This window comes from Bombina bombina, chromosome 2 (genome assembly GCF_027579735.1).
Source record: "Bombina bombina isolate aBomBom1 chromosome 2, aBomBom1.pri, whole genome shotgun sequence".
NCBI lineage: Eukaryota > Metazoa > Chordata > Amphibia > Anura > Bombinatoridae > Bombina > Bombina bombina.
Window position 1 is genome coordinate 253,144,316 of NC_069500.1, and position 25,896 is coordinate 253,170,211.

Consider the following 25,896-nt stretch of genomic DNA (forward strand, 5'->3'; position numbering starts at 1 on the left):
GGTGTGAATATACAGCTTTAGTACTCTATGATATTTTGAGCTTATGGGAAATTAGAATAACAGTTCCATTCAAATAGGAGCTTTTTCCTTTGATATTTTTCTTGTAGACTAACGGCAGAGTTGCCAGAATGAATTTAAAAGGAGAGGTTTATTCATGGTTCTTAATAAGCATTAATTCGAATCTAATTATTAAAAGAATTTGAATCGAATATTACATTTAAAGAAAGCATTAGAAATACTATTAAATTAAACAAATTTGAAAATGTTGTACAAACATTAAAAATTTGAAACTAATTAACCAATGTGTTAAAAGTAATTTCATTTTTCGAATGATGCAAAACATTCGCCATTCCTAGTATAAATGTTGCATAAAACAGGACTCACTCACTATTTTTGTTTGCTTAAAACATTCAGGTGCATATTTATCAAGCTCTGTATGGAGCTTGATGCCCCTTGTTCGCAAACAGAAGTTATGAAGCAGCGGTCTAAAGACCGCTGCTCCATAACTTGTCCACCTACTCTGAGGCAGCAGACAGAAATCAACCCGATCGAATACGATCGGGTTTATTGACACCCCCCTGCTGGGGCGGCATTGCACCAGCAGTTTACAAGAAGCGTATGCTGTCGGCATTTATTGATGTCTATTGATGTGCGGCGGACATGATACGCTACTTTGTATCATGTCCGCTCGCACATTGATAAATATGCCCCTCAGAATCAAAATAAACATTAAAGTGTATAAAGTATAAAACAAACAAAATCAGCACAAAAACATGACAAATCCATCTATTTGTTTGCAGCAAACTCACAATATGCATATAACATGCAGTAAAAACTGGCTTAACCACATCATTTTTAGCTTTTTTGCTATCACTCCATTTAAACAAAAAGAGAGCCTTGTTTTTTTTTTTTATTTACCTGTCAAAACTATATATTTTTTACGTAGACAACCCAAGGTATTTATCTCGGCCCATTTTGGTATATTTCATGCTTCTGTTTTACCGTCAAATGTCATCATATAAAAAAAATCATTAACTTTTTCACAAACTTTTGGTTTCTCATTGAAATTATTTACATACCGCTTGTGCAATTATGACATAAATGATTGAAAAAGCTTCTCTGGGATCCCCTTTGTTCAGAAATAGAAGACATACATGGCTTGGTCATTGGTTTTTGGTAATTAGAATGTTGCTAATTCCAACTGTGAACCACACTTCTATTATTCCTGGCAGTGAAGGGGTTAATCAGGAAGCTTCTAATGTTAATTTTAGATGTACTGTAGAGATTACCCTCCAACCTGACACTTCCCACCCCTGACCCGTATTATTTAATTTTGTTATTCTTTTTGTTATTTTTCTGTGGTGTTGTGGTTCCAACACCTCCCGCCTCCAGTGATCCAACTTTTTTTCTGTAGTGTAGCTTCCAATCCCTCCCTCTTTCTTAAAATATTTTTGTAGCATAGGACCCCTCCCTCTCCCTCCTCCTCCCTCACTTTAAAAAACACCCCAAAATATAATACCTATACTAACACTAAGCTATAGCAATAGCCCTTAAATGGGCTTTTTGTAGGGCATTGCCCTCAAGCGATTTAGCTCTTTTTTTTAAAATAAAACACAAAACAAACACTACACCATACTACAAGTAATCCACACCCCCACACCCAAAAAAAGGATATCTAAAAAGGGCATTAATTAATTAATATTAGAATTACATTGATTTTTTTTTTTTTATGTATGTCAAATGTCATTGTTTCCTAAACTATTACCAACTATCATCTTCAGACAAATATTGAATTGGCTTCAGGCAATTATTTATTTGCAAAAAAAAATAAAAAAAAAATTCAGGCAATTATTTATTTGCAAAAAAAAATACAAAAAAAATACAAAAAATATATATTTTATATTCTCACCGTACACATAGTAGAAACTACATTTAATAAAAATGTATAAACATTTGGCAATGTCTAACAGCATTAGTCTATTGAAAATGTTCATTTCCTGACTACTGCAGGGAACAGGATTAAAAATAGCAATTTGCTGATTAACCTGTGATGAGTCATACAGTTACATATTTACATATCAGTTGAGGTTTTTTTTAAAAAGCTATTCAGTTCAACCTATTTAGATAACCTATAAATAATGTTTGATAACACTAATACACAGGGAAAATAAATAAAGCTTCAGTTAATGGTTTTCTATTCTTTCTAGACACGTGCGTTTCTTTCCGATTCGAAATTCAGACGAATTCAACAAATTCGGAGATTCAAATTGATTCGAATATTCGAATTACCCTAGCAACAAAATTAAACTAATCCCAATGCATTTGTAAAGAATAAATCCAAATTAGTTCAATTCAATTAAATTCAATACAATTCAGTATAAAAATTAAATTGAGATAGAACCGTGAAATAATTACGTTTGTGTAACATGGAATTCAATTCAATTCAATACAATTCAATTCAATACAATTCAATACAATTCAGTATAAAATTAATTTTAGTGAGATAGTACAGTGAAATAATTCCGTTTGTGTAACTTGGAATTCAATTCAATACAATTCAGTTCAATACTATTCAATTCAATACAATTCAGTATAAAAATTAAATTTAGTGAGATAGAACAGTGAAATAATTCAGTTTGTGTAACTTGGAACCATCTGAATCAACATAACACATACCGAACCTCCGAATTTACTAATCGAATCCGAAACGAATACATCTGAATACATCCAAATTTATTTGAATCTGAATGAATACGAAACGAATACATTCAAATGTATTAGAATGCTTATCGATCCAAAACTAAATTAAAAAAATTCAGAATCTGTCCGAAACAAAACACATTTTTCCGCTGTGCACATGTCTAATTCTTTCTAATAGGGAAAATCAGAAAAGGTATTGCCAATTACTTTTTTCTCGTAAAGGGATAGTATGCTGTAAAATTGTTTTTCCCTCAATGTATTTCCAATATTTTCCCCCAGGAGTGCAATTTCTTCTGCTGGCTGTGTTTACATAGAGTGTCAATACCCTTGGCTTAAGTCAAAAAACTTTCAATATAGGTGGGGATACCTTACCACAGGCTGAATCAGATAGTTAAAATGCCGAAATAAGGGTAAACAAGTTACTTATAAACAATTAAATACACTCCAGCAGGTAAACTGTAAACTGTAGGGACAGTCTACACTGAAATTGTTATTGTTTAAAAAGATAAGTAACACCTTTAATACCCATTCCCCAGCTTTGCACAACCAACATTATTATATTAATATACTTTATAACATTTAAACCTCTAAATATCTGCCTGTTTCTAAGCCACTATAGACAGCCTTTTATCACATGCATTTTTATTTGCTTTTCACAACAGGAGACTGCTAGTTCATGTGGGCCATAAAGATAACATTGTGTTAATGCCTGAGTCAATAGATAATAAATAAATAAAAAGTCATGTGATCAGGGGGCTGTCAGAAGATGCTTATATACAAGGTAATCACAGAAGTAAAAAGTAAATTAATATAACAGTGTTGGTTATACAAAACTAGGGAATGGGTAATAAAGGGATTATCTATCTTTTAAAACAATATAAATGATATTATAATCACCTTCATATTTAATTAAATTGTTTCCAAATTAAGCTTTTTGGAAGATATACTCAGGGGTGGAAAAATGTTTCCATAGATAACCAGTCAGAGTAAAAAAAAATACTCATGTTCGTCTTGGATTGTATTTGCTTCCTAAATAAAGAATATGCCACCAAAAATGCATTTAAATAATAATCATGTAATGAACACATATCAACTTGCCAACATTGAATAAATTTAGTATATTTGGCATAAAGTCTCCATATACATATAACTGTAAATACATTAACCAACATTAAACTATTTTAACACAATATTCCATGTGACAACATAATAATGCTTTTGCTACACCTAAATAATACCTCTAATATGGATCCCATCCCAATCCATTTGAGTTTGCCATGCAAAAACTGTGTTTTTTGCCGTCCTTTTTAAATAATTTCAATGCATTATAAGCTTGATTAGTAATGAAAAATGAATAAAATAAGACAGCACTGACAAACATATCAGTCACATAATTAAGGAACTGCCACCTCCAGTGAACAAAAATAAAAAAAGTTGATTCAACCATTTTATTTGAATGAAAATGGCCCTTTATTTATGGTGCTACATACAGGTATGTCCAAAGCAAAAAAGACATTGTTTCAGACCAGTTATAACAAAAGGCTTGTTGTTGTTTTTTTGGGGGGACCCATGTAGTAAAATAAATAAAAGGTCAGTTTTAATTTAAATAAAAAGCTGGAATATTCTTTTTTCTTCTTAAAAGGGAAGAGTCCACAGCTGCATTCATTACTTTTGGAAATTTAGAACCTGGCCACCAGGAGGAGGCAAAGACACCCCAGCCAAAGGCTTAAATACCTTCCCGACTTCCCTAAACCCCCAGTCATTCTTTTCCTTTCGTCACAGGTGGTTGGCAGAGATGTGTCAGAAGTTTGAGATAGTCTCGTATGGAGGATAGTACTCTTCCCAATGGGACTGGAGTTTTAAGTAATCCTGTCAGCCTCTAAGTCTGAGCAAGGGTGAAAGTTAGAGTCCGGAGATGCAGAGGGAGTTCTTCTGCGAAACCATCCCGACTCATATTAACAGCTCCTTGGTAATCAGCGTTGGCGAGTTTTGCTGCCTACCTTTCTTCACTCAAGTCCATGTCAGAAGCGAGGCTACTATCTGTCACACTTGAAGGGCCGTGTTCCTGTTCCACGGCGTAGATTCCGGTAAGATCATTTAATTTTATTTCGATATGTGATTGTAATGGTAACAAAACAAGGTAGGGTCCCAGTGGGACTCCTTTTATCTTAATAAGAAATCATGGGTTAATATCTCCTGATGGGGGTTATTGAGCAGGGGGGACTTTTAATCATGTTAGTTATATGGTTTTATCTGCAAATGTGTAGCTATACTTAGGCTCACGGCCTTTACGGAACATAGCGGCCTTCTTTAATGATGCGCTCTCTTATGATTGCGCAACCTTTTTGTCACTGGCACAGTGCACCTCGTGACGGGTGCGGTTTATGTTGTCTGGTTCACAGGAGGTGGTGAGTGCCCCAGCCATTGGGGTGTCAAAGTGTGCCAGTTAGTTTGTTTTTTTTGTAATCCCAAGATTATGGAGGATTCTGATATATGTGTCTTGTGATGAATATGAAATGGCCCGGGTAATTAATACTCATCAGTTATGTTCCGGGTGCCGTTCTAGAGTACTCTCTTCTCCTGAATTTGGTAGTATAGAGTGCGTTGAGCCATTCGCCTCCGAGGTTTCCATGACCCATGAAGCGCCTGCCCAAGAACCTTTCCCGGCTACGCACGCAGGTGTCCCTATGGCCTTCACTCCTTCTCCGGAGAGTGGATTGTTTCCGCCGGAGGTTACTGCACGGTGCCGCATGGCCATTTCTATGGCGCTGTCTCATTTATATCTCCCAAGTGAAGTATTTCTCCGATACTGTCAATGCTCTGTTAACCTAGGTCCATCGAGCGTGGGATCGCCCAATTCAGTTTAACCTTCTGGAGAAACGTTGGTCCCTGAGGCTTTAGGGGCCCCAATCTTGAAGCCAAGGTCTCCAGTAGATCCGGCGAGGGATGATTTTGCCTTCCATTATAGGCTGGCTTGCCTTCGGGTTCTTTTAAGACATGCTTTGGCATTGTTAGAGGATCCCAGAGGGATCCGAGGCCTTAGAAGATGGATGGCAAAAATTGATATGACGTTAGAGGGATGAAGCCAATCTCCTTACCGTATTTATTTATTTTTTGTTTTCTTTATGTTTTTCGGTTCCATTTCTGAGCTTGGATGAATGGGGCCTCTACGGCTGGTCCTGTTGTCATTCTCATTCACCTTGGGCATTCACTCGATGGGTGCTGCCTTTCATTTTATTTGTGATCCGGATGGATGTGTTTAATTTGCTTTTCCTTAAAGGGACATGAAACCCACATTTTTTCTTTCATGATTTAGAAAGAGAATGCAATTTTAAACAATTTTCTAATTTACTTATATTATCTAATTTGTTTTATTCTCTTGATATTCTTTGCTGAAAAGCATATCTAGATATGCTCAGTAGCTGCTGGTTGGTTGCTGCACATAGAAGCCTTGTGGGATTGGCTCACCATGTGCATTGCGTTTTCTTCAACTAAGGATATCTAAAAAATGAAGCAAAATAAATAATAGAAGTAAATTGCAATGTTGTTTAAATTTCTATTCTCTATCTGAATCATGAAAGAAAGATTTTGGGTTTAGTGGCCCTTTAAGCTCAGGTCTGTTAGATTTCATTTTTATAAATGTTCTTCTCTGGAACCGATACTTGCGACTAGTGGTCGGGTTGGAACTCCCTCAGCACTTGTTGAATTTTAGAATTTTCGTTTTCTAGTTCATTTATAGATCCTTCGGGACAAATTTTCTTGGACCTTGAACAGTTCCAGAGTGTCCTTATACCAGGCTGGCACTGGTCGGGCACTTTTTCAGCTGTTACCAGGGTTAATGTCATCTTCATAGTGCTGAGAATGCCTCTTGGCATATTCTATGGACTCCGGGCTCGGATCCTACCGAAGTTTGAGGTCTGTGGTTTATATGCAACTTCTCCGGACGGAGGGTTGTGCGTGTCAATCTAAGGTTGGTCGGTTCGGGCTACTCGTCTGGGCTATGAATCTGCTTCTTGCAGACAACTTTTAGGTTCCTCAGGTCCCCGGGGACTAAGAACCGTTATTTCCTTTAAATGGAAGTTGGGAGATGTGTGTGACATGTTTGGTCTGGTGTGCCGGGTGATTTACATTTGGGTTTTCACTCGTGGTCCTTTCGGATGCTGACTCTTAGCCTATTGTGCTCTTCCTGCAGTGGCAGAGTATTATCCTTCCCCACTTTTGGGGGGATCATCTGGTCGGGTGCGAGGGCATGTTTGTCTCCTCTGTTCCGAATTCTGTTACTCTGAGAGGTGGTGTGCAGGGGTTCCCTGCCTTCTGTGGGAGCTACGGCTCCAGCGTTTGACTGCTCAAGGTAATTTTCCTTGAATAATAGCTTCTTCAAGCTCTCTGACTGTCGTCTATTCCATTAGGATGCTCTCAGTCGGACTACAGTCTTGACATTCAGGTGTTATGCGCCACTGCCTGTGGCATAGTGGATATTCCATCTGCCTGGGATCTGAGAGACTAGGGTTCATTTCTTGGTTCATCCCTATTATCCTCGATGTTACGCTAGCCTTGGGGCTTGTCAGTAGAAGTGTCATGGTTGGGTACGGAGGGCCGCCCTTCGAGGGTCAGGCAGTTGTCAATTTTTTCTCAATACTTCTCTTGGGGGTGGTGCCTTACGTTAATTCTCTTAGATGGCAAGCAGGGCCTTGGGTTATCATTTGCCTTTGGGGATTGATGTTACTCTGCCAGTGTGTGTATCACATTTTGTCGCTTGCTTATGAGATTTCTTGTGATCCATTTGCACTGGGTGCTGATTCTCAGACGGTGCAGGAGTCCTTCGTGACTCAAGGGTTTGAGGCTATTTCTAGATTGCCAAGTCTACAGAGTTTAGAGGTGCGCTCCTCCTTGGAGGAGGCAGTTTAGGGTTCTTTCAGAGATTGGATCTTTTGATCGGTCATTGTCAAGGACCCTGACCTTGGTCCATGTCTCTCCATGGATGGGTGTGGACGGTTCGGTTCATGCTTGAAGTTTGTGGTCCCGCGAGCCCCTTTCATAGGGTCTGGGGCTCTGTGAAAAATGCCTATCTGAGCTTGGGCTTTAGGTCTTTCTGATGGGCTCCTACCTGTCTTCTGGTGCACCTACAATGTTCCTGTAGACTCCAGATGCTTTTCACCTGGGTTGGCGAACTGGCCGAGGAGTCTCACCTCTATGGTATGGGTTTTTTCCGTTGTTTTAATTTCCTTCTCTTTCAGAGTAGGATTTGGGTTCCCCAGGTTCGGAATTACCTTAGGCCTAGATTTGGAGTTTTTTCGGTAACGACCCGAAAAACTAACGCTGGCTTTTTTCTGGCCGCACCATAAAAATAACTCTGGTATCGAGAGTCCACATAAAGGCTGCGTTAGGCTCCAAAAAAGGAGCGTAGAGCATTTTTAACGCAGCTTCAACTCTCGATACCAGAGTTGCTTACGGACGCGGCCAGCCTCAAAAACGTGCTCGTGCACGATTCCCCCATAGGAAACAATGGGGCTGTTTGAGCTGAAAAAAAACCAAACACCTGCAAAAAAGCCGCGTTCAGCTCCTAACGCAGCCCCATTGTTTGCTATGCGGTAACCCTTCCGACGTCTGCACTTAACACTCTAACATGTACCCCGAGTCTAAACACCCCTAACCTTACACTTATTAACCCCTAATCTGCCGCCCCCGCTATCGCTGACCCCTGCATATTATTTTTAACCCCTAATCTGCCGCTCCGTAAACCGCCGCTACTTACATTATCCCTATGTACCCCTAATCTGCTGCCCTAACATCGCCGACCCCTATATTATATTTATTAACCCGTAATCTGCCCCCCACAACGTCGCCTCCACCTGCCTACACTTATTAACCCCTAATCTGCCGAGCGGACCTGAGCGCTACTATAATAAAGTTATTAACCCCTAATCCGCCTCACTAACCCTATCATAAATAGTATTAACCCCTAATCTGCCCTCCCTAACATCGCCGACACCTAACTTCAATTATTAACCCCTAATCTGCCGACCGAATCTCGTTGCTATTCTAATAAATGTATTAACCCCTAAAGCTAAATCTAACCCTAATACTAACACCCCCCTAAGTTAAATATAATTTAAATCTAACGAAATTAATTAACTCTTATTAAATAAATTATTCCTATTTAAAGCTAAATACTTACCTGTAAAATAAATCCTAATATAGCTACAATATAAATTATAATTATATTATAGCTATTTTAGGATTTATATTTATTTTACAGGTAACTTTGTATTTATTTTAACCAGGTACAATAGCTATTAAATAGTTAAGAACTATTTAATAGCTAAAATAGTTAAAATAATTACAAATTTACCTGTAAAAGAAATCCTAACCTAAGTTACAAATAAACCTAACACTAGACTATCAATAAATTAATTAAATAAACTACCTACAATTACCTACAATTAACCTAACACTACACTATCAATAAATTAATTAAATACAATTGCTACAAATAAATACAATTAAATAAACTAGCTAAAGTACAAAAAATAAAAAAGAACTAAGTTACAAAAAATAAAAAAATATTTACAAACATAAGAAAAATATTACAACAATTTTAAACTAATTACACCTACTCTAAGCCCCCTAATAAAATAACAAAGCCCCCCAAAATAAAAAAATGCCCTACCCTATTCTAAATTACTAAAGTTCAAAGCTCTTTTACCTTACCAGCCCTGAACAGGGCCCTTTGCGGGGCATGCCCCAAGAAGTTCAGCTCTTTTGCCTGTAAACAAAAACATACAATACCCAAGCCCCCCAACATTACAACCCACCACCCACATACCCCTAATCTAACCCAAACCCCCCTTAAATAAACCTAACACTAAGCCCCTGAAGATCATCCTACCTTGTCTTCACCATACCAGGTTCACCGATCGGTCCAGAAGAGCTCCTCCGATGTCCTGATCCAAGCCCAAGCGGGGGGCTGAAGAGGTCCATGATCCGGCTGAAGTCTTCATCCAAGCGGGGCAGAAGAGTTCTTCCATCCGATTGAAGTCTTCATCCAAGCGGCATCCATCCAGAGTGAAGCGGCAGCATCCTGAAGACCTCCACCGCGGAACATCCATCCTGGCCGACGACTGAACGACGAATGACGGTTCCTTTAAATGACGTCATCCAAGATGGCGTCCCTCGAATTCCGATTGGCTGATAGGATTCTATCAGCCAATCGGAATTAAGGTAGGAATATTCTGATTGGCTGATGGAATCAGCCAATCAGAATCAAGTTCAATCCGATTGGCTGATCCGATCAGCCAATCAGATTGAGCTTGCATTCTATTGGCTGTTCCGATTGGCTGATCGGAACTATTTATGATAGGGTTAGTGAGGCGGATTAGGGGTTAATAACTTTATTATAGTAGCGCTCAGGTCCGCTCGGCAGATTAGGGGTTAATAAGTGTAGGCAGGTGGAGGCGACGTTGAGGGGGGCAGATTAGGGGTTAATAAATATAATATAGGGTTCGGCGGTGTTAGGGGCAGCAGATTAGGGCTACATAAGGATAACGTAGGTGGCGGCGCTTTGCGGTCGGCAGATTAGGGGTTAATATGTGTAGGCAGGTGGAGGCGACGTTGAGGGGGGCAGATTAGGGGTTAATAAATATAATATAGGGGTCGGCGGTGTTAGGGGCAGCAGATTAGGGGTACATAAGTATAACGTAGGTGGCGGTCGGCAGATTAGGGGTTAAAAAAAAAATTCGAGTGTCGGCGATGTGGGGGGACCTCGGTTTAGGGGTAAATAGGTAGTTTATGGGTGTTAGTGTACTTTAGAGCACAGTAGTTAAGAGCTTTATAAACCGGCGTTAGCCAGAAAGCTCTTAACTACTGACTTTTTTCCTGCGGCTGGAGTTTTGTCGTTAGATGTCTAACGCTCACTTCAGAAACGACTCTAAATACCGGAGTTAGAAAAATCCCATTGAAAAGATAGGATACGCAATTTACGTAAGGGGATCTGCGGTATGGAAAAGTCGCGGCTGGAAAGTGAGCGTTAGACCCTATTTTGAGTGACTCCAAATACCGGCGGTAGCCTAAAACCAGCGTTAGGAGCCTCTAACACTGGTTTTCACGGCTAACGCCAAACTCTAAATCTAGGCCTTAGTATTTGTGGAGTCCTGGGGATCCTTGGTCCTGCCTTGCAGGGGTTTTTCCCTTCCTGCATTTCAGGCTCCTGGGAGGGGAGCTGTGATGTAGTGTCTGGTTCCCCCTTTCCTGCAGCAGGAGGCTGAAAGTTATCTCCTGTGGGGGCATCTACTACGTGTATCCAATATAGGAATGCTGAGGTTTTTGGGGGACTTCTTCCCTTGGGAAGTGTGTCCTTTTGTCCACGAGTAGGGGGTCTCGTCCCCGAGCACAATGTTTTTCCTGACTCACTGAAGCATGCCGTTTGTAGCAGCGGTCTAACAGGGGAATTTGTTCCTTGTTGATCCTCTCTTTCCTTTCCCGTAGTCTGGGACTCTTGTGTTTTGACTAGCCTTAGGCCTGTAGCTGTTATGCTGGAGGGAAGGTTGGGGATCAGTTACTCTATACAGTGTTGACCGTTTTCTGCTGTTGCCTCTCCTTTGAGGGAGGACTTTGGATGTCTTCCCTCTTTCTACTGGCGTCTGGTGCCGGTAGGGGGCGATTCTTGGAGTGCTATTTGGTGGGCTGCAGCCCTTGGATGTTTGCAGTTAGAACCATCTACAGTAATTTGCTCAGTGATGGTGTATCCAGTTACAGCTCAGTGCTTTTGTCTGGATGCTAACAAGCTTGACGTGCCTTTTAGAGGTTTGATTTAGCAATAGAGTAAGCCTTCCTTTGGGTATATATACACCTTCAAACCCTTCCATGTTAAACACATTGTCATATACTATATCCAAGGTTAAAAACTATTTTGGGGTTTTATAATAGAAATACCATTGTTCTATATGTATATACACAATATATATGTGTGTGTGTGTATATATATACATATATATATATATATTTATGTATACATATATATATATATATATATATATATAAATAAATAACCTTTGCTTTTACGTTAAGAACAATGCTATTCAAGTTTTCTTAATGTAACTTTCTGTAATCCACTTGAAATCTAGACCTTAGTATGCATGTGCGTGGAAGTTGTGATATTCCTATTTAACACTTTTTCTTTCTACCTTCTACTATGTTCTCAATAACATGTCAATAAGTATAATCATTAAAAAATGAAGAAGAACCCCTTTACTACCAGGAATTTCAGAGAAAAACTTGCCCAAAATACTGGAGAATTTTTTACTATCACTCCATTTAAACAGAAATAGTGCCTTGTTGTTTTTTTTTTATTTACCTATCAAAACTATCTGTAATGTAGTGACCCATCCCTCCCTCTCCCTTCAAAACATATTTTCCGTAGTATAAGGTCCCGCCCCCCATTCCTCTCCTTCCCCTGTTAGGCCTACCACCCACCTCCTGCCTTCCCTCCCACACCTTTCATCGGCACCAACGTATGATCATTACAGACAGTGTCACTGTCTGTAATGATCTGGCTGTCTGGCTTCATATGGCACTGATCATGCTTCGTTACCATATGAAGGCACATGTCCAAACCATACAAAAAGCAAGTCTTAGTTGTCAGTAGACAACTGAGACTGATTGGGCTTCCAACATATCGGACATAGATCTATGTTATGCGTTACACTGGGCTCTACAGGTAGAGCTACGTCAGATTGGGGTAAGGGGTTAAAATTGAGGAAATCATATATCCCAAGTCAAAGCAATAGGTTAAAATGGAACAAAGTGGGACCTGTGAAATATTGTGTACATGTGTTTCATCAGGTGAATCCTATATACATACTCTTACTGGTAATTAATGAATAAAATTAAACATTTTAGTTCCTGTATTCTGAATGTATTATATTTGATCATATATTTATATGGTTTATTTACATTGGAAATTTTGTTAAAGGCACAGTTTGCTTGTTTTTTTTTTGTTTTTTTTAAGGTTTAAAAAGATAGCTTCTTTACTATCCATTCACCAGCTTTGCACAACAAACATTGTTATAGTAATATACTTTGTAACCTCTAAAACTCTAAAATTCTGCCTGTTTCTAAGCACTTGTTGTCTGCCTCTTATCTTAGTGCATTTTATTAGCTTTTCACAGCCAAACAGTGCTAGTCCATGTGTGTCATATGGATAACATTGTATTCACTCCCGTGTAGTTATGCTGGAATCAGCACTTATTTGGCTAAAAAGGAAGCTTGTAGAAGCTCTACATTTTTAATGTAGATAAGGGGGCAGTCTGTGCTTAAATACAAGGTAATCAAAGAGGTAAAAAGTATATTAAAGGGACAGTCAAGTCCAAAAAAACATTTCATGTTTCAAATAGGGAATGTAATTTTAAACAACTTTCCTATTTACTTTTATCACCAATTTTGCTTTGTTCTCTTGGTATTCTTAGTTTAAAGTTTCAATATGGAGAAAGTTTCAATATAGCAGAATGTTTAAACTGCAGAGCAACTTATTGCATTTATTTGCTCTGGTGCTCCCACTGCAATCTGCAGTATGTAGGGTTAACCACTAGGGAGGTAAGGTCTTGAATTCGTGAGCATTTATCCACTGTAAAAGTGGGCAAAATTAGTACACCTTTAGTGGATCATTTTGTCAAGAAACATGATAAGAATTGTAATTCTCTAAGATGGACAATCATAGAGAAGGTCAAACCAAACAAGAGAGGAGGGGACATGTTTCAAACATTGTCCCGCCAAGAGATGTATTGGATATTCAGACTTCGGACCAAGTTACCCCTTGGTCTGAACTCTGAATATGATTTTATAAATTACTGGAGTTAATCATCCTGTTGAAACTAACCAATATATATATATATATATATATGGGCTTTGCAATGGTAAAGTCATATCCTGGGGTGTTTTCAATATAATTTATATACTACACATAGGTACACTGAATTAACATGAGCATGTGTTCTGAAAGTATCATTAATTAAACGAGATCCCATACATTTAGAGTAAATCAATTATTTATTTATAAACTAGTTATATCCGTCAGGATATATATGTTTAAAATAATTTCTCTTTTCATTAATATTCAGTCAGCTGCCTCTACCATGATAAAGAATCTCTCTACTCATTAGTACCACTAAAATGGGTTTTGCACAAGGATTAATGTGATACACTCCATGAGGAATATTTACTAAAATCTAAAAAAAGTGTTTCTAAAAAGAGATATGTTTCAAACTTTAAATCTCAAGATTTGGAGTATTAAAATAAAAATTAAATTCAAACATTTATCCATAACTCAATAAATTGAAAATTTATAGGATAATACCATGTCCTAGCAATAACTTATGATTTATCAGCTAGTCAGTTATTTTGTATATAGTAATACTATTTAAACTGTAGATTATGGCATTTAAACGGTTCTTGTTCAGTTTTGTATAATGAATCAAATTTACTATGTATTGAACGTATGATTGATCCCCTGTACCTTTAAATGTGAAAACCAGGTAATTTCCTGTGACCAATCAGGGCCCAGTGAGGGCTTTTTAAATTTGTGCACATACTTTGTTTTTAAGGACTATGAATACGGCTCACGCCGAAACATGTCAGTCTTAGTTAGTCAAAGGGGAATGATGTCCCATCACTTTTAAATAATTGAAATAAAGATTTTGTTTTTTTACTATTTTGTTTACTGGCGACTCTCCTTTTTGGAACTTTTATTTTTGGATATATTATTGCCATAAAAGCCAGTAAAACACCCTGCAGTATCGTTTGTGTGCAGCAGCTTTTATGTATTTTTCCACCTTTTGAAGGAGCGCAACCCAAGGATATCTTTTCAACTACCAGTCACACTATTCTCCTCCTGCTTTTATACCTGCATTGGATCTTATACTCAACCGGAGTTGAGTTCCGTGAGAACCCCTAAGCAGCCGGTGTATGCGTAGCAAGGAGGCGTGGTGTAGTCACTAGGAAAGTGACGTCATCGGCACTACGCGAACAAGGATAGTCGCTCAGCCGCGCAGTGTGGACAGACCGGAGTCTGGGAGCAGAACTATTACACACCTGATACCAGGTAAGAAGCAATTTATTTACTCACTTGCTCAACCTCTTAATGGGGACAGACCGGGTTCTGGGAGCGATAAAGCCTCAAGCAGGAAACTGAAGCCCTTTACTACTACTATTGTTGTTGTTCTACTGTTTACATTGTGGCATGCTCAGCGCTTAAGGGGTTCTGAAGAAATTGGAGAGGCAAAAGTGTGTAAAGAGACTGCTCGAGTACTATCATATTAGGAAGAAAAAAATTTACATATGCAGACCCACTAAAAGCTGCAGATATCCATAAATGGGGCGCTATTTGTACAGACTCAAAGGTGTAAGAATTGCAACTACCTTATGATTTTGACAGGTTGCTCAATACACATTATCATTAGTGTTGGATAGTCTGCTGGATTATACTAATATTGACATTATACACAGACAAGTAAATACTATAGTGTCTGAGTGAACTCTCTTTGCTTTATTCTTAGTTTAAAGCTAAACCTAGGAGGTTCATATGCTAATTTCTTAAACCTTGAAGGCCGCCTCTAATCTAAATGCATTTTGATAGTTTTTTGCCACTAGAGGACATTAGTTCAGGTGTTTCATATAGATAACATTGAGCTTATGCACGTGAATTTACCATGGAGACAGCTCTGATTGGCTAAAATGCAAGTCTGTAAAAAGAACTGAAATAAGGGGGCAGTCTGCTAAGGCTTAGATACAAGGTAATTACAAAAGTAAAACGTGTATAATTATAACTGTGTTGGTTATGCAAAACTGGGGAATTGGTAATTAATGGATTATCTATCTTTTAAAACAACAAAAATGCTGGTGTTGAATGTTCCTTTAATATAACAGTGTTGATTAAACAAAACTAAGGAGGGGGTAAAAGAGGGATTACATATCTTTTCAAACAATAAAACATTTCCAGTACACTGTCCCTTTAAGGGTGCTGATACTGAAAATCAGAAACACAGGATAGCCCTCTATGGATAAAGCTGAACTTGGTACAGGAACACAGAATCTCAGGATAGCAGTCTATATATAATAAAGCTGCAGCTGACTCAGGACCTCAGGAACACAAGATCTCAGGATAGCAGTCTATGGGTAAAGCTGCAGCTGACTCAGGACTTCAGGATAGCAGTCTATAGGTAAAGCTGCAGATGACTCAGGACCTCAGGATAGCAGTCTATAGGTAAAGCTGCAGCTGACTCAGGACCTCAGGAACAAAGGATACCAGGCTATGATTAAAACTGTAGCTGGCACTGGAAGACAGGATCACAGGATGACCCACTTCAGAACAAGGGACCCTAAATGGGTTGGACAAATGGCAAATGGCTGGGTAGAGTAAGACCACGCCTGGACTGAATGGTGAGCCCACATCAAGGTTAGAACACTGTAGCAGCAGAATCACAGAAAATCCAAAATCAAGATGCCAAAAGGCCAGATACAAAAACAGGATCAGGCAGCAACACAAGCCAAAGTCAAAAAGCCATGAATTCTTCAACCAATATACAACAGACAGACGGTTAGATTACGAGTTTTGCGTTATGAGTGAAAAAGCCTCATAAGGCTGCTTTTTTACTACCGCTGCTATTACAAGTCTTGCAGGTATAGGTGTACCGCACATTTTTTTTGGCCGTAAAGCAACGTAACTACCACACCTTTCAAAAAGTCCTTTTTCAATGGGACTTCCATAGCGCCGGTATTATGAGTTTTGCCAAGGAGGCCAAAAAGTGAGCAGTACACCCTATACCGTCAAGATTCGTACCGCCATCTAAAGTCAGTAGTTATGAGTTTTACATTACAAATCTGTAGCATAAAACTCATAACTAAAGTGTTACAAAGTACACTAACACCCATAAACTACCTATTAACCCCTAAACCGAGGCCCTCCCGCATCGCAAACACTATAATAAAATGATTAACAACTAATCTGCCGCTCTGGACATCGCCGCCACTTAAAAAATGTATCAACCCCTAATCTGCCGCTCAGGACATCGCCCCCACTATAATAAACATATTAACCCCTAAACCGCTGCACTCCCGCATCGTAAACACTAGTTAAATATAATTAACCCCTAATCTGCCGCCCTCAACGTCACCGCCGCCACTATACTAAAGTTATTAACCCCTAAACCTAACGCTAAGTTTAACCCTAACAACCCTAACTTTAATATAATTAAAATAAATCTAAATAAAAATTACTATCATTAACTAAATAATTCCTATTTAAAACTAAATACTTACTTATCTGTAAAATAAACCCTAAGCTAGCTACAATATAACTAATATTTACATTGTAGCTATCTTAGGTTTTATTTTTATTTCACAGGCAAGTTTGTATTTATTTTAACTAGATAACTGGTTGGTAAATAGTTATTAACTATTTACTAGCTACCTAGTTAAAATAAATAATAATTTACCTGTAAAATATAATCTAACCTGTTTTACACTAACACCTAACATTACACTACAATTAAATAAATTACATTAATTAAATACAATTAACTAAATTACAAAAAAATAAACACTAAATTACACAAAATAAAAAAGAAATTATCAAATATTTAAAAAATTACACCTCATCTAATAGCCCTATCAAAATAAAAAAAAACTAACACTAACCTCCGAAAATCCACTTACAGTTTTTGAAGACCGGACATCCATCCTCATCAAGCCGGGAGAAGTCTTCATCCAAGCAGGCAGAAGTACTACAACGAAGTTATATTGTAGCTAGCTTAGGTTTTTTTTGTTAGGTGAGTATTTAGTTTTAAATCGGAATTATTTAGATATTAATTGTAATTTTTATTTAGATTTATTTTAATTATGTTAAAGTTAGTGTGTGTTAGGGTTAGACTTAGGGTTAGGTTTAGGGGTCAATAACTTTAGTATAGTTGCGGCGACGCTGGGTGCGGCAGATTAGGGGTTAATAAGTGTAGGTAGGTAGCGACGACATTGGGGGCGGAATATTAGGGATTATTAAGTGTAATGTAGGTAGCGACAACATTGGGGTGGCAGATTAGGGGTTAATAAATGTAGGTAGGTGGCAACGATGTTTGGGCGCCAGATTAGGGGTTAATAAGTGTAATGTAGGTGTCAGCCATGTCATGGGCAGCAGATTAGGGGTGTTTAGACTCAGGGTTTATGTTAGGGTGCTAGGTGTAAACATAACTTTTCTTTCCCCATAGGAATCAATGGGGCTGCGTTACGGAGCTTTACGCTCCTTTATTGCAGGTGTTAGGCTTTTTTTTAGCCGGCTCTCCCCATTGATGTCTATGGGGAAATAGTGCACGAGCAGCGCTGGTATTTGTGTGCGGTATGGAGCTCAATGCTGCCATATTGCCTGCTAACGCCGGGTTTTTGCAAATCTGTAATAGCAGCGCTATAGGGAGGTGAGCGGTGGAAATAACACAAAACTCGTAATCTGGCCGAGAGTTTCTAACTATCTTATAGCTACAATAACAGGGCCCAAAATACAGGACAAAACAGCCTTATGTCATCTGTGAATTACTGATTACGAACACCAATAAAACCAGGTGTGCAGGTAGATATCTGCAAGTACCAAAGTAGAAGTCCCAGAAATCTAAATTCCACTAGTGGCTTAAATGGGAGTGATGAGTTATGAACCAGATGTCACAAGTTTGAACCCCACAGACCAAGTTGGCTTTCACAAACATTCAGAGCATAGGTATGAACTAAGTAAAGTTAAACCTCATGGAGGTACTAACTCCAAGAGGTTACTTGTTAAAGGGACATTCAACCCAGTTTTTTTCTTTCATGATACAGGATAGATCATGCAACTTTAAACAATGTTCTAATTTACTTCTATTATCAAATTGTCTTTGTTCTTTTGGTATCTTTTGTTGAAAAGCGGGGAGGTAAGCTAAAGAGAACACTCTGTCTAGTGGCATTTTTGCAGGAATAATATTCATTTGCAAGAGCACTAGATGGCAGCATTATTTCCTGCTGCCTACTCAACAAAGAATACCATGGGAACAAAGTAGATATACTAGAAGTGAACCAGAAACCTTTTTTTAAACTGAATCACAACATATATATTTTTTTACTTTTATTATAATATTTTCAAATTCTGCTGCTCTGATGCTAACAGAAGCTTATACCAAAATCAGAGGTAGAAAATACATCTGTTCCACTAAGATCTGGCATAGGACTTAATGTAATGAAAGTGTAACATACCCAAGGGACTGAAAGTTTCACCAAGTCAGGAAAATTATACATATATATTACATATATACAGTTTTTCTTATAGTTTCCATTTTTTGTATCTACGTTGCCTTTGAGATCAGCATGTAAATCAAGCTTTCATCATGGGAATTTTGCATTTATCTTGGCAATACATTGAAGCTAACTGATTAAATAAACTGTCAGTAAACTGAAGCAAATATTATTTTAGTTAATCCTATGTGACCTTTAAAATAACATATTGGCCATACATATATGAAATGGGAGTATTATCCCAATAATAATAATAATACTAAACCATATTGGGTAACAAAAGTCAATAACTCTTGAGGCAAGTGCCCATGTTTTTAATTTGTTTTTCAAAAAAGATCTACATGAATATAGTGTTTGTTTAAACATATTCATTTCTTGTACAAATGCAGCCACTCATAGGGGGTACATAATTGTTAGATTTCTAGTGATCATGAGGAGAGTATATATAATATGTTATTATGATTGCAACTGGTAATGTTCTAATAAAAAATATATTATCTGGGCTCAAACAGTAAATTTATTTGGACAATAATTTTTTTGGAAACAAACTGCTCTCTGTTTAAGCATTTGCAGTTAAAGGGACTGTCAACACCAAAATTGTTATTGTTTAAAAAGAAAGATAATGTCTTTACTACCCATTCCCCAGTTTTGCACAACCAACATTGTTATATTAATATACTTTATAACATCAAAACCTCTAAATTTCTTCCTGTTTCTAAGCCACTACAGACCGCCTTTTATCACATGTTTTTTTTATTAGCTTTTCACAACAGGAGACTGCTAATCCATGTGGGCCATATAGATAAACATTGTGTTCACTAAAGTGGAGTTGTGCAGGACGCAACACTAATTGGCTTAATGCCAAGTAAATAGATAAGGGGGCTGTCAAAAGAGGATTAGATACAAGATAATCACAGAGGTGAAAAGTATATTAATATAAGCATGTTGGTTGTGCAAAACTGGGGAATGGGTAATAAAGGGATTATCTATCTTTCTAAACAAAAACAAAAATCTGGCGATGACTGTCCCTTTAATCTTCTTTGGAGACAGTTGTAAAATTGACATTCAAGTATATATTTATATTTTATATGTATCTGCATCTTGAAGGAGATATATTAAAAACTTGTTTTTTCTTAGAAAGATTCTCCTGTCCCGAATACAAACCAATTTTTGTTGTATTGTTTGTTAACTCACGTGCTTATGCACCAACTCAGCTGAGAAACCAGAGAGGAATGAATTCATTGGGATGGGATGTGCACAAACATGTTTTCCTCATTGTTTTAATAACAATTAAAACAGCTTTAAATGGATATTTTCACATTTTTAATTATCCCTCACACCTGTGCATGATAAATATGCAAGAATAAACATTTTTGTAAATTGAAGGGACAGTCAAGTCCAAAAAAAACTTTCATGATTTAAATAGGGAATGTAATTTTAAACAACTTCCCAATTTACTTTTATTACCAATTTTGCTTTGTTCTTTTGGTATTCTTAGTTGAAAGCTAATTCTAGGAGGTTCATATGCTAATTCCTTAGACCTTGAAGACTGCCTCTAATCTGAATGCATTTTGAACACTAGAGGGCATTAGTTCATGTGTTTCATTTAGATAACATTGAGCTCATGCACGTGAAGTTACCCTGGTGTGAGCACTGATTGCCTAAAAAGCAAGTCTGTCAAAAGAACTGAAATAAAGGGGCAGTTTGCAAATGCTTAGATACAAGGTAATCACAGAGGTAAAAAGTGTATTTATATAACTGTGTTGGTTATGCAAAACTGGGTAATGGGTAATAAAGGGATTATCTTTTTTTAAACTACAAAAAATCTGGTGTTGACTGTCCCTTTAAATCCTGTTCTGAAAGAAAAAAACATACCAAAAATGAAATAACACAGTAACAGCAATTTAACTCACATAAAGGACTAGATTACGAGTGGTGTGCTAACTGTTTGCATAAGCAATATCAGGTTTTTTTTATCAGCTTTTTGCAAGCAACGGAAATAGCTCGGGTATTACGATTTACACTCGTCGGGTTAGTGAGACTGAGAGTTAACGTAAAGGGTAGGTGAAGAAAAAAGTTGCATTAAATACAACATAAATACACTTAAAAGTACAATAACACTCATATAAATACTGTCTAATAAAAAAAGTTATAAGTCCTCTAAAATATATAAGATTATATAGATTACAGCTTTAGACACATGAAGATAAAAATATCACAACAAATAAAAAATAAACAATAAATGTGGTAAATATTATATAAAATCTTAATAGCTGGGGGAACTTCCGGGCGGCGGCCATCTCTGGACGCAAAACTGTTTGCTGCTCACACCTTCCTGCTGAAACTACAGAATATTGCAAGATATAGCCAGTATTTGGGCTTTAAATTGCTGGAAGCAAGACTTTGAAAAGTTTATCTTTCATTTGATGCCTCCCTTCTTAAGATCGTGCAGCACCTACTGTTACCAGAGCTATTTCAAGGCTGAGGCCTTTTCAAAACCCCCCAGTGACTCCCGCACGGGAAATCACTGTCGCGCAGCCCCAGTTGTCGGCTGTTTATTATATAAGTACTTACCATCTTCTCCATGGATCCTTACACCACTGTGGGCTTTCTGGAGGAGCTGCGATACTTACTAACTAACCACCTTATAGCTTTTGAAGATTCTCTGTCAGCAACGCTGAGTACTAATGGCGGCTGCCCCGCTCAGAAACCTATCCTACCCAAACCTCATCCCACGGAGCGCATTAGAGAGGCGGACATGGAGCCTCAATGTTTGCTTCCCCTACCTCACAACACTAAGGCCAAGCCGGATCCCACAGAGGTGGGTTTTGCAACGGGTTGGGAGGGAACAGCTCACCCAGCACGGTCGGATATACTTGGAGGCACCGGAGGTGCAGACAGACCTGGCTCCATGCAGCTGCGGGAGCTATGTGGTCATGCACCTACATGGACCATGGGAGTAGACTCTGCTCTAGGCTCTGAAACCTTACAACTACAAGTATTGCATTCGATGTACACCCTCCCGCCACCCATGCCGATTACCTTACCAAGTACCCTGCCTGCAGGAAGACTTACCGGCATACAGGAGACTGATCATTTGAGCCCAGATTCGACAGACATGGATACGGCAGGGAGGGGAGCTCCCTCTCTGGCAGCTGACAGCTGGGCCGCTCTACATTCGAAGACAACGGATAATCCGAAGCAGCTTGTCCCCAACAGCCCGGCTGTCATAGCAGGGGTAGAATTGGCACCCGAACCTGCCACAATACAGCTCCAATGCAATAAACCAGCGGACGAAGCACATAGGAGCTGCGCGAGTGTAGGAGTAAATCCCCCTCATACCTCTGAAACTAGCGGTGGTTCTGCTGACATGGGCCAACTATCTCCCGCAGCAAGCCTGGAATACATACTGCCAGCAACCCCGGGGACCGCAGCTTCCCTCTGGGATACTCCAAGTACAGAAGTATGGCCGCACTCCCTCATTACTTGCGGTCCAGCCACCGGAGTGATTAGCAGTGCTGCTGCATTGTATCAGACCTCCCGACAACTGCCAGCTATTTGCGACCACACGATGATAAGGGGAATACTCCGGGTCTCAGTTAATCTCTCTCAACCGACCCCATTGCTTTACCTCAAGTTTGTGTTTGCCGATCCAGCTCGCAATGTCACCTGGTTGCAGGGAAAAACTCTCTCTATAACTCAGGTTCTGAACTTTCGGACTGGAGTGGGCTGACATACTTGGAAGGTACCTTTCTTATGCTCATCGGATCTGCAGGGTAAGAGAGTACTTCTACAGTCTCCCTATAGACATTTCAAAACTGCCTGTTAAGTTTTACGGAGGTGCTTTTCACTAGACGGAACTTTTAATGAGGACCATGTGGTCTGAGGCCTCAAGTTTACTGTTTCTCCAGGGATCTAACATTTAAGAGACCTAATACTAACTGTGTATTCCTTCATTTTTCTCGTCAACCTGCCCTCGCAGTTAAACACAAAAAAAAACAAAAAAAAAAACGCTTTAGACTTATTTATCTGCTCTTTGCCATATTCTGAATAGCACAATTTTATATCTGTGAACATAGTTTATTAATATTTGTCCTCAGATATTGTATTTTATACTTATTGTTGTCAGTGATGGATACATATATATATTAGCTATTCTTTTATGTTTGGGATATGTAGCAATGCAGCATTTATAACCCCAAATGTTTTAAAATTGTCTATTACTTTAATTAGCTTCCAGAAGGCTTGTAGTTATTTATGCACTAATCTAGAAGACCCAGTTCACTTTCACTAATTTTGCTGGTCAGTGTGTATTGGACTCTCCTATCAAATGCTGATGTATAAATGTGAAATTTTGCTACAAATTTGACTCTCAGTGCGCCGCCTCACACAGTACAATCGCCTCTAATTTTGTCCCTTTTACCATTTAGCCTAAGCACAATATCACAGGCTTTATATATGCTCCCATGTCACTTTTGACTGTAGCCATTATCCCAACTTCATCTCCCCCTAGATGTACCAGTAGCTCTAAACATGCTTCCTTAAATACACCCCAACATAGAGGTCTTAGATCCACTCCAATTTTACCTCACTGTACCCTAACCCATCCAATCAGAATCCCAAAACCAATTTTCCTTATTGACGCTTAACACGTATAGGTAGGCCCATAAGTGACCTCTAATGTTCCAGGAGGAGGGTAAAGTTGTTGTTCTAGTTGCATTGTTCAAAGAAAACGGAGATTGAACTTGTGTATTTCTCCACTACATATACAGTACTTCTGTAGGACTAATTACCACTTCTGTTCTATGTAATTGCCAACCTGTATTTTATACCCTCTAATCATACATCCTGCAAAGTTATGTATAACTCTGAATTGGTTTATTGACACTGTATGTTTTGCAATGGCTGTACATACGGCATTTCTGTACTGTTTTTATTTTTCAACCTTAATAAAAATTATTTAAAAAAAAAAAAAAAAATCTTAATAGCTCGTGTAACTTTCAAAGAATATACAGTACATGCACATATATACAATGTCCTTATGGTTGTCTTTTTATTTACACAGTACCTTAAAGGGAACATTTTTCTTTCATGACTCAGATAAAGCATACTATTTTAAACAGCTTTCTATTTTACTTCTTGGTATCTCTTGTTGAAAAGCAGAAAAACATAATCTCAAGACCGTGCACATGTCTGGAACACTATATGGCAGCAGTTTTGCAAGAATGTAATCCATTTGCAGGAACACTTGATGGCAGCATTATTTATTGCCAGGCAGTGCTCCAGACTTACTAGTTATATGTGTATCAAAGAATACCATGGAAACTAAGCAAATTTGATAACAGAAATAAATTGGATTTTTTTTTAAACTATATGCTCTGAGATATAAAGAGGTTTTGAAGAGGTTGGATATGTTGATAACAGTTTTAGATTTTTTTAAGTGTATGTTGAAAAAAAAGAGATTGTAATATATGTTATTAGTATTATCATATGGTTATATGTTGCATAATAGTCTACATAATGGTTTTAATTGAGTTGTTACAAATTGAGCATCTAGTTGCTTTTTACCAAACAAATTGTTAGCTATAAAGGTGTGTGAAAAGGATACATTGTATCTACAAATTTGGCCTTACACATTCTACAATCACTTTCTTTTGCTGGTTGTAACATTCTCAATAAAGTTTATTATGTTTTATTTAACTTAACACAATGACATCTATTTATCAAGCCATCAACCGCAAACACGCTGGAATTCTGCAGCGTATTTGTGGCGAGCCTGATTCGCCTTAGTTATCAAACCCTACAGACCGGCAAAAGTAGAATTTTGTGACGTAACATACGATCCGCCGGACTCAGTCCGAAACAGATCGATGCTTACATCACTCCAGATGTTCCGAATGCAAGTTCGGCACTATCTGACTACTTTTTCTAGTTATCAAATAACTAGCATGTACGCTCGGCACTTTTCCGGCCCAGCGTACCTGGTTTTCAATCCGCCGCCCTGGATGCCATAGGGATCAATGGGAGTCTGAAAGCAGCGAAAGTTCATGTTCGCCGCTGCCTGATATCCCATTGATTCCTATGGTAATGTCTACACCTAAAACCCTAACATGTACCCCGAGTCTAAACACCCCTAATCTGTCCCCCCTACACCACCGCCACCTACATTATACTTATCAACCCCAAAACCACCGCTCCCGGAGCCCACCGCCACACTAATAAACTTATTAACCCCTAAACCGCCGCTCACAGCCCCTGCCGCAACTAAATAAAGTGTTTAACCCCTAAACCGCCACTCCTAGAGCCCACCGCCACCTACATTATATTTATTAACCCCTAATCTGCCCCCCTACACCGCCGCCACTATATTAAATGTATTAACCCTTAAACCTAAGTCTAACCCTAACACCCCCTAACTTAAATATAATTTAAATAAATCTAAATAAATAATTCCTATTTAAAACTAAATACTTATCTATAAAATAAACCCTAAGCTAGCTACAATATAACTAATAGTTACATTGTAGCTATTTTAGGATTTATTTTTATTTTACAGGCAACTTTGTATTTATTTTAACTAGGTAAAATAGTTATCTATTTAATAACTACCTAGTTAAAATAAATACAAAAGTACCTGTAAAATAAAACCTAACCTAAGTTACAATTACACCTAACACTACACTATAATTCAATTAATTACCTACATTAACTACAATTAACTACAATTAAATAAAATTAAATAAAATCTAAAGTACAAAAAAAAACACACTAAATTACAGAAAATAATAAAATAATTACAACATTTTTAAACTAATTACACCTAATCTAATCCCCCTAACAAAATAAAAAAGCCCCCCAAAATAAAAAAAGCCCTTCCCTACACTAAATTACAAATAG